Here is an 11,244-nt window from a genome sequence, read left to right as displayed (position 1 = left end):
GGCCAATGAGGGCAGCGGGAAGCCGCGGCCAGCACATCCCTCTGCCCGCGCCGCTTCCCGCCGCCCCCATTGGCCCGGGACGGCGAACCCGCAGCCAGTGGGGGCCGCGATCAGCCGAACCTGCTGCGTCAGCAGGTAAATAAAACTGGCCCAGCCCACCAGGGTGCTTACCCTGGCAAGCCGCGTGCCAAACGTTGCCGACCCCTGCTCTAAAGTCAATAGAAGACTTTCCATTCTCTTACATGGGCTTTAAAGCAGGTCTGTGGTGCAAGACAGGCCTTGAGAAGAGATGCAAAGCCCTACAAACGGCCATCTTCCCTTAGCCCCTAGGCTCTCACTTCTATGACTACACTCCAGACCTTACAGCGACACAGCTGTGCCACTGTAAAGTCTCCCATGTAGCTGCTCTATGCCGAAGGGAGAAAGCTTTCCCGTTGGCATAATTAAACTACCCCCAATGAACGACGGTAGCTATGTCACTGGGAGAGCATCTCCAACTGACATAGCACTGTCTATTCTGGCACATTTGTCGGTGAAACTTAGGGGGGTGTTTTTTCATACCCCTGACCGACAAAAGTGCTAGTGTAGACATAGACCTTTGTTTCTCTGACTCCTCAAAATCTCTTTGACAAGCACTCACTCCCCACTCCCTGCCCTTGAGCTATCCTGCAATACCAGAAAGAAAGGACGCAACAGGAAATCCATCTGGCCACGGGGTGGTGATGAGTTGAGCAACTATGACAGTACCTCTAAATGTATGTACACAATTTATTAAAAACAAACAACTGATTGACTTCAATGGGACTTGTAGAAAGTCATTGTTGAATATGGTATTATTCAATGTGAGTAAGGGTATCAGAATCTGGCCCTAAATATCATAACAAACCACAATAATAATAATAATTATTAACTTGTATTGTGGTAACACACAAAGGTTCCAGTCAAGATCAGGGACCATTGAGCTACACCTTGTACAAACACATAGGAAAATTACAGTTAGGGGGTTTCTGTTGAAAATCAAGTTTTTTAACTTACAGATCTGCTTCAATCCTATTTTGAGGCACCTAACGCAGGTATAACTCTGGAAATCTAGCACACACCTAAGTAAAGTTGGAAACAAAGCTTCCGCAGCTAAACTGAACCCTTTTTTCATTGTGTCATATGAATGTCACTGCACAAGATTGCACTGCAGGAAGCTGCACATTTCAAATCCTTTCACGAAAAGACAAAATCCTTTCATGAAATAGGTTCTGTTCAGCTCTCTATATAATCTATGATCTATTGTATTTACAGAGGAACTATTAGCAGAGCATCTTAGTGCCCTCCTCTGGTAAATCGTTTATATAAATAGAAAGTTTATTTGATCAGTATTTTTCTGTATTTTCTTTAATTTTATGACATATTTGAGCTTTGTTCCTCAGAGTCTATTATCTCCCTTCTGCTGAGCTTACAGTACAATGAAGTTATAATCCTGTGTTTTGTGACACCACACTGTTGCTATGAAAATGATTGTGCTGTTGGAAATGTGGCATCATTATGATTTCACTGAGGGAGATAACAGAAGCCTAAAAGACATTAGGGGGAAAGTCTTTCATCTAGAGATGGCCTCAAGCTGCCCGATTCAGATCCGGATTTGTAACTGAAGCATAATTTCCCTGAATATAGGGAAAGTGTTCTGAACCAATGTTCCATTTCGGGCCTGTTGCTATGTGAACCACAGGAAGCTTCAGGGTTAGATCAGATGGGTGCAAAAGTGGGTGACAGACCATACTCACAGAGTAGTTATCAATGGCTCACTGTCAGACTAGGGGATGCATCTAGTGGGGTCCTGCAGAGGTCTGTCTTGGGTCCCGTACTTTTCAATATTTTCATTAATGACTTGGATAGTGGTGTGGAGAGTACGTTTATACAATTTGTGGATGATACCAAGCTAGGAGGGATTGCTAGAACTTTGGACGATTGGATACAAATTCCAAACAACCTGAACAAATTTGAAAATTGGTCTGAAATAAAAAAAAATAAATTCAGTAAAGACAAGTGCAAAATGCTTCATTTAGGAATGAAAAAACCCTAATGCACAACAAAATGGGAAATAACTAGCTAAGCAGTAGTATGGCTGAAGAGGATCTAGGGGTTATAGTGGATCATAAATTAAATGAGCCAACCATGTGATGCAGTTGTGAAAAAGGCTAAAATCATTCTAGGGTGTATTAAATAGGAATGCCATATGTAAGTGTAGTGGGGCGGGGTCTGGTTCTGATTTCCAGTCCCAGACTCAAAAACAGGCTCAGACTCCACTGTCTGTGTATACGCTGAGCCATTTATTTGAGTTCCCTCTACCAAAACCTTCACAATCCCTTGCAACAGTGCTATTTATAATATCCCCTGTGCATTTCGCCCGCTCCTCAGGACCTGAGAGGAGTAGGGGGACGGAGGGAGGTCTGGCTGTTTGGCTGCTACTGGGCTAGCCTTGTTCTCCTCCTCCTAGCACTTCCTTCCTATGCCTTTTTATCAGCCTTGAGCTGAGAGGCCAGTTGGCTTGTTAACTCACCCAGCATGCAGGCCTGATTAGCTAATTACCTTTAGTTATCTCAATTAGCTTTCTCCTGGGGAATGTACTGGGTGTCAGAGTGTTCAGAGTGCAGGCTCATCTGTCACATACCTCCTCCGCATTGCCTACCCGCCAAGTTTCTCTTCTACCATGCCCTCCTTTCTGTAGAAGGGGGCATTGGACTGCTTCTGCTCACCTTTGCCTCCAGGGTGGTTGCCGATTCTCCACCCACAGAAGTCACATTTCATAGGTAGTGGTCACCCCCGTAACTCCGTTCCTGTCCATAGGTCCTCACACCAAGGGCAGCCTGTATCCCCACTCTCCTTAATTAGTTTGGGGTAGGGCCTGTTGCTGTCCCTCCTTTTCCTTCCTCTACTAGGGACTCTGGGTCCTCCACAGCTTCATAAACTGGTCCCGAGATTCCTTCTCTCGCTGTTCCAGTGGAGAGGTTCCTTGGGACTGTCTACTTTCATCAGCAAACTAGAGCTACTTTCCCCCCCTACAACTTATCCTGAGCTGCCTTTTTCCTTCCTGAGAGAGGTCCTATATTCCTCTTGGCTTCTGTCTTTAGGTCTAGGATTTTCTGATTTTTCTATGTCAAACCCCTTTACCTGATTTCTTGTTAGCCCTGCTTCCTGCCTTAGGGGACTTACAACTTCCATTTTTCTCTTATAAGGGAAGGGACTCTAGTCAGTTCCTATAATGACCGTATGAGGCAATTCATCCACCACCCCTACCCACTTCCACTTAATCTCGGGGGCGGGCGGGAGAGGGGAGGTATCTCTGTCATTAGGCAGACTCTCCTTTCACCATGGATGCACTTATGCTTTTAGTTCCTACCTAGCAGCATCCAACTGGGATTCACCAAATACCTTCAGACTGGTGATCTGCCTGAAGCAGCATTCACTAGTCATCTCTGAAGCCTCCTCCCCCAACTTTTACAAGGATGGTAAGCATGCTCCTTTTCCACCCATCTCTGCTAATCACAGTCCACCCACCAAATGCTGTGAATCTATAACTGGGCAGTCCTGCATTATATGCCCTGGATGTCTACATTGTTAGTAACCACACCCCGGTTCCCTGAAAGAATCCCCTTCATCTTTTCCTTTTTTTTCTTCCCTGATCATCCTTGGTGTGGTAAAATCATATCCCTTCTTTCCTGAGCCCAGTCCCTGAAATGTCTGGACTTCATTCTTGGGAAAGTCTGCATCCACAAATGCATCTGCAAACTTTACCACCTCCTCTGGGGTCATTGGCTAGTGCCTCCAAACCCAAACATTTCAGGGAGGTTCTGGAGAAATTGCTCCTTTATTAACATATCTATTATTTCCTCCACACTTTGGGTGTCTGGCCTCAGCCAGCAAGTCACCTTGTCAGTTAATAAGTTTTTGTGCAAACACCCTGAGCCATACCCCTCCAGTACATCTGGCAGTCCAAAATTTCTGTTGGTATTTATTGACCAAAAGGTCTTCCCTGTCCAGAATGGCTGTCTTTACCCCATCATAGTCCCAGGCCTATTCAGGGCACTAGAGGCCTGGGCTTTCCACCCACAAGTAGGGTGCCTCCTGGAAGGCCCACAATCCTTATCCCATCCAGCGCCCATTGCTATTGTCTAGAAAGTTAATAAAGACACATTAGGGTCACCCATTGGGCCCTCTGTGTCCTACTGCTGTTCCCCATCACAGGATTCATCAGACCCTGGATCAGTTCCTGCTTCACCTGCGCTTTCTCCTTCATCAACTTTTACAGGCTCTTCTACTGTTCGGCCTGCCACACAAGGAAGGACTGACTTTCCATCTGATAGGATTTCTGGAACAAAGGCATGATTTTATGCATCTCTTTTTGCTGCTCCACTAACCACTGTAGTGTCTGTTCCATTACCCTAATGCCAAATCCTCACACCAGCAGTCCCCATCTGGTCCTCAGTCACCAAGGATGGGGAAATCATGATCTCAGACAAGCCTCCACATATAGCAGGCAGGCTCTGCTCCTGCCTTCTAGACCCACAAAAAAACAGCTCAGACTCCATTGGCTGTGTACACTCTGTGCCATTTGAGTCCCTTCCACCAACATGGTCACAGTCCTTTGCAACAGTACTATTTACAATATCCCCGTGCTTTCTCCTCCCCACGCAGGACCCTGAGGCGAACAGATGTCTCCCTCCCCTGAAGCCTCTGTGATACTAGCCCTGTTCTTCTCCCCCTCTCACTGCCTAATTGTGCCTCTTTAACATTTGTGAGCTAATGGGCTAATTGTCTCATTAGATCATCCAGCCCACTGGCCTGATTAGCTAATTACTTTTAATTTACTCCAATCAGCTTTCTCCAGGGAAACTAATGGGTGTCAATGTGATCAGAGTTCAGGCTCACCTGTTAACTCACTGCACTCTGTCACAGCAAGACAGGGGAGGTAATTGTCCCACTCCACTCAGCACTGGTGAGGCCTCAGCTGGAGTCCTGTGTCCAGTTCTGGAGACCACACTTTAAGACAGATGTGAACAAACTGCAGAGAGTCCAGAAGAATGCAACAAAAATGATAACTGACCTATTAGGAAAGATTAAAATCATTCAGCATATTTAGTAATGATCTACCCTATGAAGTTAAGTATCAGAGGGGTAGCCGTGTTAGTCTGAATCTGTAAAAAGCAACACAGGGTCCTGTGGCAAATAAAGTTAGGTCAACCCAGCTACATCACTCAGGGATATGAAAAATGCCCAACCTGACTGACGTAGTTAAGCCGATCTAACCCCTGGTGTAGCTAGTGCTGGATAGACAGAAGAATTCCTCCATTGATTTAGGTACCATCCTTCAGGTACTGGTATAGGTACTTACCTATACTGACAGAAGAACCCACCCCATTGGCGTAGTAAATGTCTACTCTGAGGCTCTACAGTAGGCTGTATATGTTACAGGCTGTGAGAAAGAGGAAGAGGATCCGTTGTTTTCCATGTTCACTGAAGGTAGGACAAGAAGTAAAGGGCTTAATCTGCAGCAAGGGAGATTTAGGTTGGATATTAGGAAAAATGTTCTAACCATAAGGCTAGTTAAGCTCTGGAATAGGCTTGCAAAGGTGGCTGTGGATTCACCATCATTGGAGATTTTTAAGAACAGATTAGACAAACATCTGTTGGGATGGTCTAAGTATATTTGGTCCTATCTCAGTGCAGGAGGCTTGACTAGATAACCTCTCCTGGTCCCTTCCAGCCCTACATTTCTGTGTTTCTATAACACACATTATGTGCCCATGCAAGGTGTTCCCATATTGCCCTGCACGGGCTACCTCCATCATGGGTCACAGAGGAGGATGGAGAAGAACCTCCACAATGTGCCAGCCAACACAGATGAGCCAGTGTAGAGGGGGAAGTCAGGTACTCCCGGTAAAGAGACAATGCAGCTTATTTACCCTCTGGAGCGGGAAGAGCCAGGGACAGAATTGCAACACCCTGGTCTGCTCCAGGGGTAGTGCATCCACAGACAGAGCTTAGAGTAACTCCACAAACCAGCCCTCAGTATTAGCAGAAATAGGGCCTAGTCTTGCAACTCTGATTCGTGCAAATAATGCTTACTCTCACAGTTAACCCCACTGAAATCAATAGATCTACTCACATGACTGAAGGTTTTAGGGTTGCGTTCACAGCAAGAAAATGTAAGAGAAAACATGTTAAGTGTACTTTGTGTGTCTGGCCCTCCAGAAGGTGCATACAACCTTGCAAGATCAGGTGCTAAAACAATACTTATAAGGAAACCACCATCTGTGGCACAGAGGACATCACCACTAAGAGTTATAAACCTTGGGGACATAAAAGAAAAATAAGTGTCTGCATGATTAGAAACATGCAAAGACAATTGGTAGTACCTTGAACCTGTGTCCTTGCTAATCAAGTGCAGCCCAGATGATACAACTGGTTGAGCTTGAATGAGAAAAATGTACATGGCTTCTGCCATGTTTTGTTGTTGTCAATCAGATTCTAAGAGAAAAATACTGCAGAAAGATTTAAATGGCGCCAACCCTGCATATTGAGTATTATCCTCTAGAAAAGATATTCTCTGAACACCCTAAAGGATAAGAATGCATCTCACTGTTATATAACCACACTGCTTTCAGTGGTCCATTTACACCAGCTGAAAATATGCCATCTGTATGTAATATTGTTAATGCTGTATAAGGAGCACATAACTATTAAATCATATGAGAACACATTTTAGCTAACATGAACATAAACCCTTTCACATACTATAGTCTATGCACATGTAACATATATCACATGCAAAAAATCTATGTTAAAAGAACATTAAGGTTGCAAAGTCTAGCACTCAAATTTCAGAAATGCCAGTGTTTATGTTATCTGTACAATCTTGATTTGGCCCCCTTGAGTGCACGCATTATGATACAGTGTTTAATTACATGATCACATGCTATTTTTTTGTCCGGAGGACCCCTACCTCATTCACTACACAGAATAGGGGGTGCTTACTTAATGAGCAGCTATTCCATATTTTGTTTTCTCTTCATTGTGCAGCCCTCAGGTCTCATTTACTGCACACTATTCAAACCCTGATCAAACGATAGAAAAATCTGAGTGAAAATTAATAATTCAATGTGCTTATCTTTACAGTATCTGAGTTCTTCACAAACATTAAAGAACTTCACAACACCTATGTGAAGTGAGAGGCGGGTAGTATTATTCCCATTTTACAGATGAGGAAGTAAGGAATAGAAAGAGTAAGGTAAAAAGTTTCCATTAATTTGGGTTGCCCAATTTGAAACCTTGATTTCTCAGAATACTTAGCCTTTTATACCACTTTATATGTTCAAAGCACAGCTCCCATTGACTTCAGTTGCAACTGTAATTGCTTAGTATTTCTGCAAATCAGATCCCAGTGTATCAAGTTGGGCACCCGGCAAATGAGGACTATATAATTAGAGACTGTCTAGGAAAAGCGTGGTTTAAGTGACTTTCTTGCATCACATCGGAACTCTGTGGTAGAGGTAGGGAAAGAATCCGATTCTCCAAGGCAACTTTCAATTGGCTCAAAGAGGAGACTCTCTTTTCCCCTTTTGCAATTCCCGATCTTGTTCACTAAACACCTTTCAACTTCTGCCACGAAGACAAAGTGGTCCTACAGTCAACAGTCTCCTTCAGTACACAACTTTGAATCATCGCCAGAGTAAGTCCATCCTGTGTACCCAGTGAAAAAAATAGCATGTGATGGAGTAGTTAAAGACTCTATCACAATGCATATGCATAAGGAGCCAAAATTAAGGTAGAACAGCCAACCCCTTAATTCTAGCATATTCTAACTTCTGAGTGCCTTATTTTGCAACCATGGTGATGCCTTTTTAATGCAGTTTTGTATGTATGAGATTTCTTTGGCTTTTAGAAGAGTAAGGTTGAAAAAAAAATCCACCATGTGGCATCATATTGACATTCGTGTGGTTCATCCGTATGCTTGGAACTGTTAGATCCACTGCACAGATTTCAGCCACTTGAGCTAATTGAGTAATTGATAGCAATAGTAGATTGTTACCCGATATGCGAACCCGTAATAGAGGAGGATGAAATACATACTTTGCCAATGGGTTTTACAGGTTTTTGCTGGGAGCTGAGGAATGGAGAGACTCAAGGATTATGGGTTCCAGTCCAGGTTCCGGAAGGGGGTGTGCTATAGTGGTCACATCTGCCTGCTACCATAAAGTTTGACCCCTTTTGCCCCAACCCCTTGTGCCTGTCCCTGTCCTGTCTCTTCCCCGTCACTAGCTCACTGTTCTAGTGCCATTCTCCTGGTCTACCCAATCCCAGTCTCCACTCCTAAGGCTTCTCATCCCAATCTCAATCTCCTTGCCCAGTCAGCCCCAGTTCCTTCCTCACAGCTCCTCATCTGATCTGTTCCTCCCCTCCCCCTACTGGCTTCCAGTCCTAGTCTCCTTCCTTAGATTCCTTATCCAGTCTCCGTCTCCCCTGTACCCCCTCTCCTGCTCCTTGCTCCAGTTCCCCCCCACACACATCCCATTGGCTCCTTCTCTCATTCTCTTTGCCAAGCCTGTCTCAGTTTCCCCCTCATTTCCCAGCTCCCTGTAAGATCTGACTTCCCTCTCCCCGACCTTGTGGCATCCCTACTCCTTTTCCTCCCACTTAATCTGGCTTTTGTCCCCCTGCATTTAAATCAGACAGTTTACTCCTCCACTCTGCCTGGGTGCCAGCAGGGGGTTCACTGAGAGCATAGGAGAAACAGGCTCCCTGCTCTCACTTCCAGTGTCTGGCCCCATGCTAACCCAGAGCAGCCGTTATAAGAAAAGTCTGGCTTGCCCCTTATAGCCCGGGACTACAGCATGCTCAGACACTCTGTGGAGATGGCACATGGACAGTCTGATTAGCACTAGGAGCTAGGAGAGGCTTGCACATGCTCAATGAGGATGGAATCCTCATCGATTTTTATCTATTAAAACCTAAGGAAGTATCTACTGAGCACTGACCTGTTTCAAATTCATATAATATGGCTAAATTTGGTTGGATTTTCATAGGGACAGCAACAGACACATCACAGAACCATCAAAATGTAAGATTGGAAGGAATTGTGATAGGTTATCTATCTCTGTCCCTGCACTGAGGCAGGACTAAGTATTAACTAGACCTTCACTGAAAGGTGTTTGTCTAACCTATTCTTAAAAACCTCCAGTGACAGAGATTTCACAAGCTCCCTAGGCAATTTATTCCAGAGCTTAACCACGCTGACAGTTAGGATTTTTTTCCTAAATTCTAACCTAAATCTCTCTTGCTGCAATTTAAGCCCATTACTTGTCCTCTCCTCAGTGGATAAGGAGAACAATTTATCACCCGCTTCTTTCTAACAACTTTTTATGAACTTGAAAACTATCATCATGTTCCCCCTCAGTCTTCTCTTCTCCAGACTAAACAAACCAATTTTTATCCAATCTTTCCTCGTAGGTCAAGTTTCCTAGAACTTTAATCATTTTTGTTGCTCCTCTCTAGACCTTCTCCTCTTTGTCCGCATTTTTCCCCACGGTGTGGTGCCCAGAACTAGACACAATACTCCAATTGAGGTCTTATCAGTGCTGACTAGAGTGGAAGAAATACTTCTCATGTCTTGTTTACAACACTCCTGCTAATATATCCCAGAATGATGTTTGCTTTTTTTGCAACGATACTACATTGTTGACTCATATTCAGTTTGTGATCCTCTTTAACCCCAAATCCTTTTCAACAGTCATTCCCTATTATATATTTGTGCTGTTGACTATTCGTTCCTAAAGTGTAGTACTTTGCATTTGTCCTTACTGAACTTCATCCTATTCATGTTAGACCATTTCTCTACAGTATTTCATCAAGATAATTTTGAATTCTAATCCTGTCTTTCAAAGTGCTTGAAACCCCTCCCAGCGTGGCATTGTCCACAAACTTTATAAGTGTACACTCTATACTATTATCCAAATAATTTAGGAAGCTACTGAATTGAACCGGACTCAGGTCAGATCCCTGAGGGACCCCACACGATATGTGTTTCCAGCTTGACTGTGAATCATTGATAACTACTTTGAGTATGCTTTTCCAACCTGTTGTTCACCCACTTTATAGTAGGGTCATCTAGGCTATATTTTCCATAGTTTGCTTATGAGAAGATTTTGTGACTCAGTATCAAAAGCCCTTCTAAAGTCAAGATATATCACATCTAATGCTTCCCCTCATCCATCAAGTTTGTTTCTGTGTTAAAGAAAGATAGCAGATTGGTTTGACAAAATTTGTTCTTGACAAATCCATGCTGACAGTTACTTATCACCTTATTATCTTTTAGGTGCTTACAAATTGTTTGATTATTTGTTCCATTATCTTTCCAAGTACTGAAGTTAAGATGACTGGTCTGTAATTCTGTTCTGTAATTCCCTGGCTTGTCCTTGTTCCCCTTTTTACAGATAAGTACTATATTTGCCTGTTCCCAGTCCTCTGGTATCTCTCCTGTCCTCTATGAGTTCTCAAAGATAATCACTAATGGCTTAGAGATCTCTTTAGCCAATTCCTCAGGTATTCTAAAATTTATTTTTTATCAGGCCCTGACCACCTGAAGACATCTAACTTGTCTAAGTTATTCTTAACTTGCTCTTTACCTATTTCAGCCTCATATCTTACTGTAATTACACTGATGTTGACTATGTTAGTTGTCTAATCATTCCTGTTCTTTTTGGTGAAAACTGGTCATTGCTGTGTTTTCTGATATTGTCTTTCCCTCCTCATTGGTCCTTGGTCTTCCCCTTCCTTCCAATGTATTTGAAGCATCCCTGAGACAGAGGCCACCTCTCTGCCAAATTCCAAGTTCTTCCTTTAAAGCATAGAATGCTAGCGCTAGTCAAAGAAAAGGTCAGCAGAATTCTTTAACATGGGCAAAATCATGTATTTTCCCATAGCTCCCTTCTAGGAAAGGGCTGAATTGTTTTGGCTGAAATTTGCTACAGACATTTTAGTCTGGGGCAGACACACACAGCATGTGAGCCCAAACCGTTAATTATAAGTAACTGAAAACAGATTCTTATAAAGGGAAGTGTTGGGTAGGTAAAGTTTCCAGTCCCACCTATAATAAAAATTACATTATTTTAATATATTATTAATGTTTAGGTATAAAAGTTAGGCACATGTATGGTTGCTTGAACAACATTAATGGTTTGTGCCCCTGGTGCATCC

This window comes from Terrapene carolina, unplaced genomic scaffold (genome assembly GCF_002925995.2).
Source record: "Terrapene carolina triunguis isolate 2854851 unplaced genomic scaffold, T_m_triunguis-2.0 Scaffold38, whole genome shotgun sequence".
NCBI lineage: Eukaryota > Metazoa > Chordata > Testudines > Emydidae > Terrapene > Terrapene triunguis.
Note: the sequence above shows the minus strand (reverse complement) of the source record.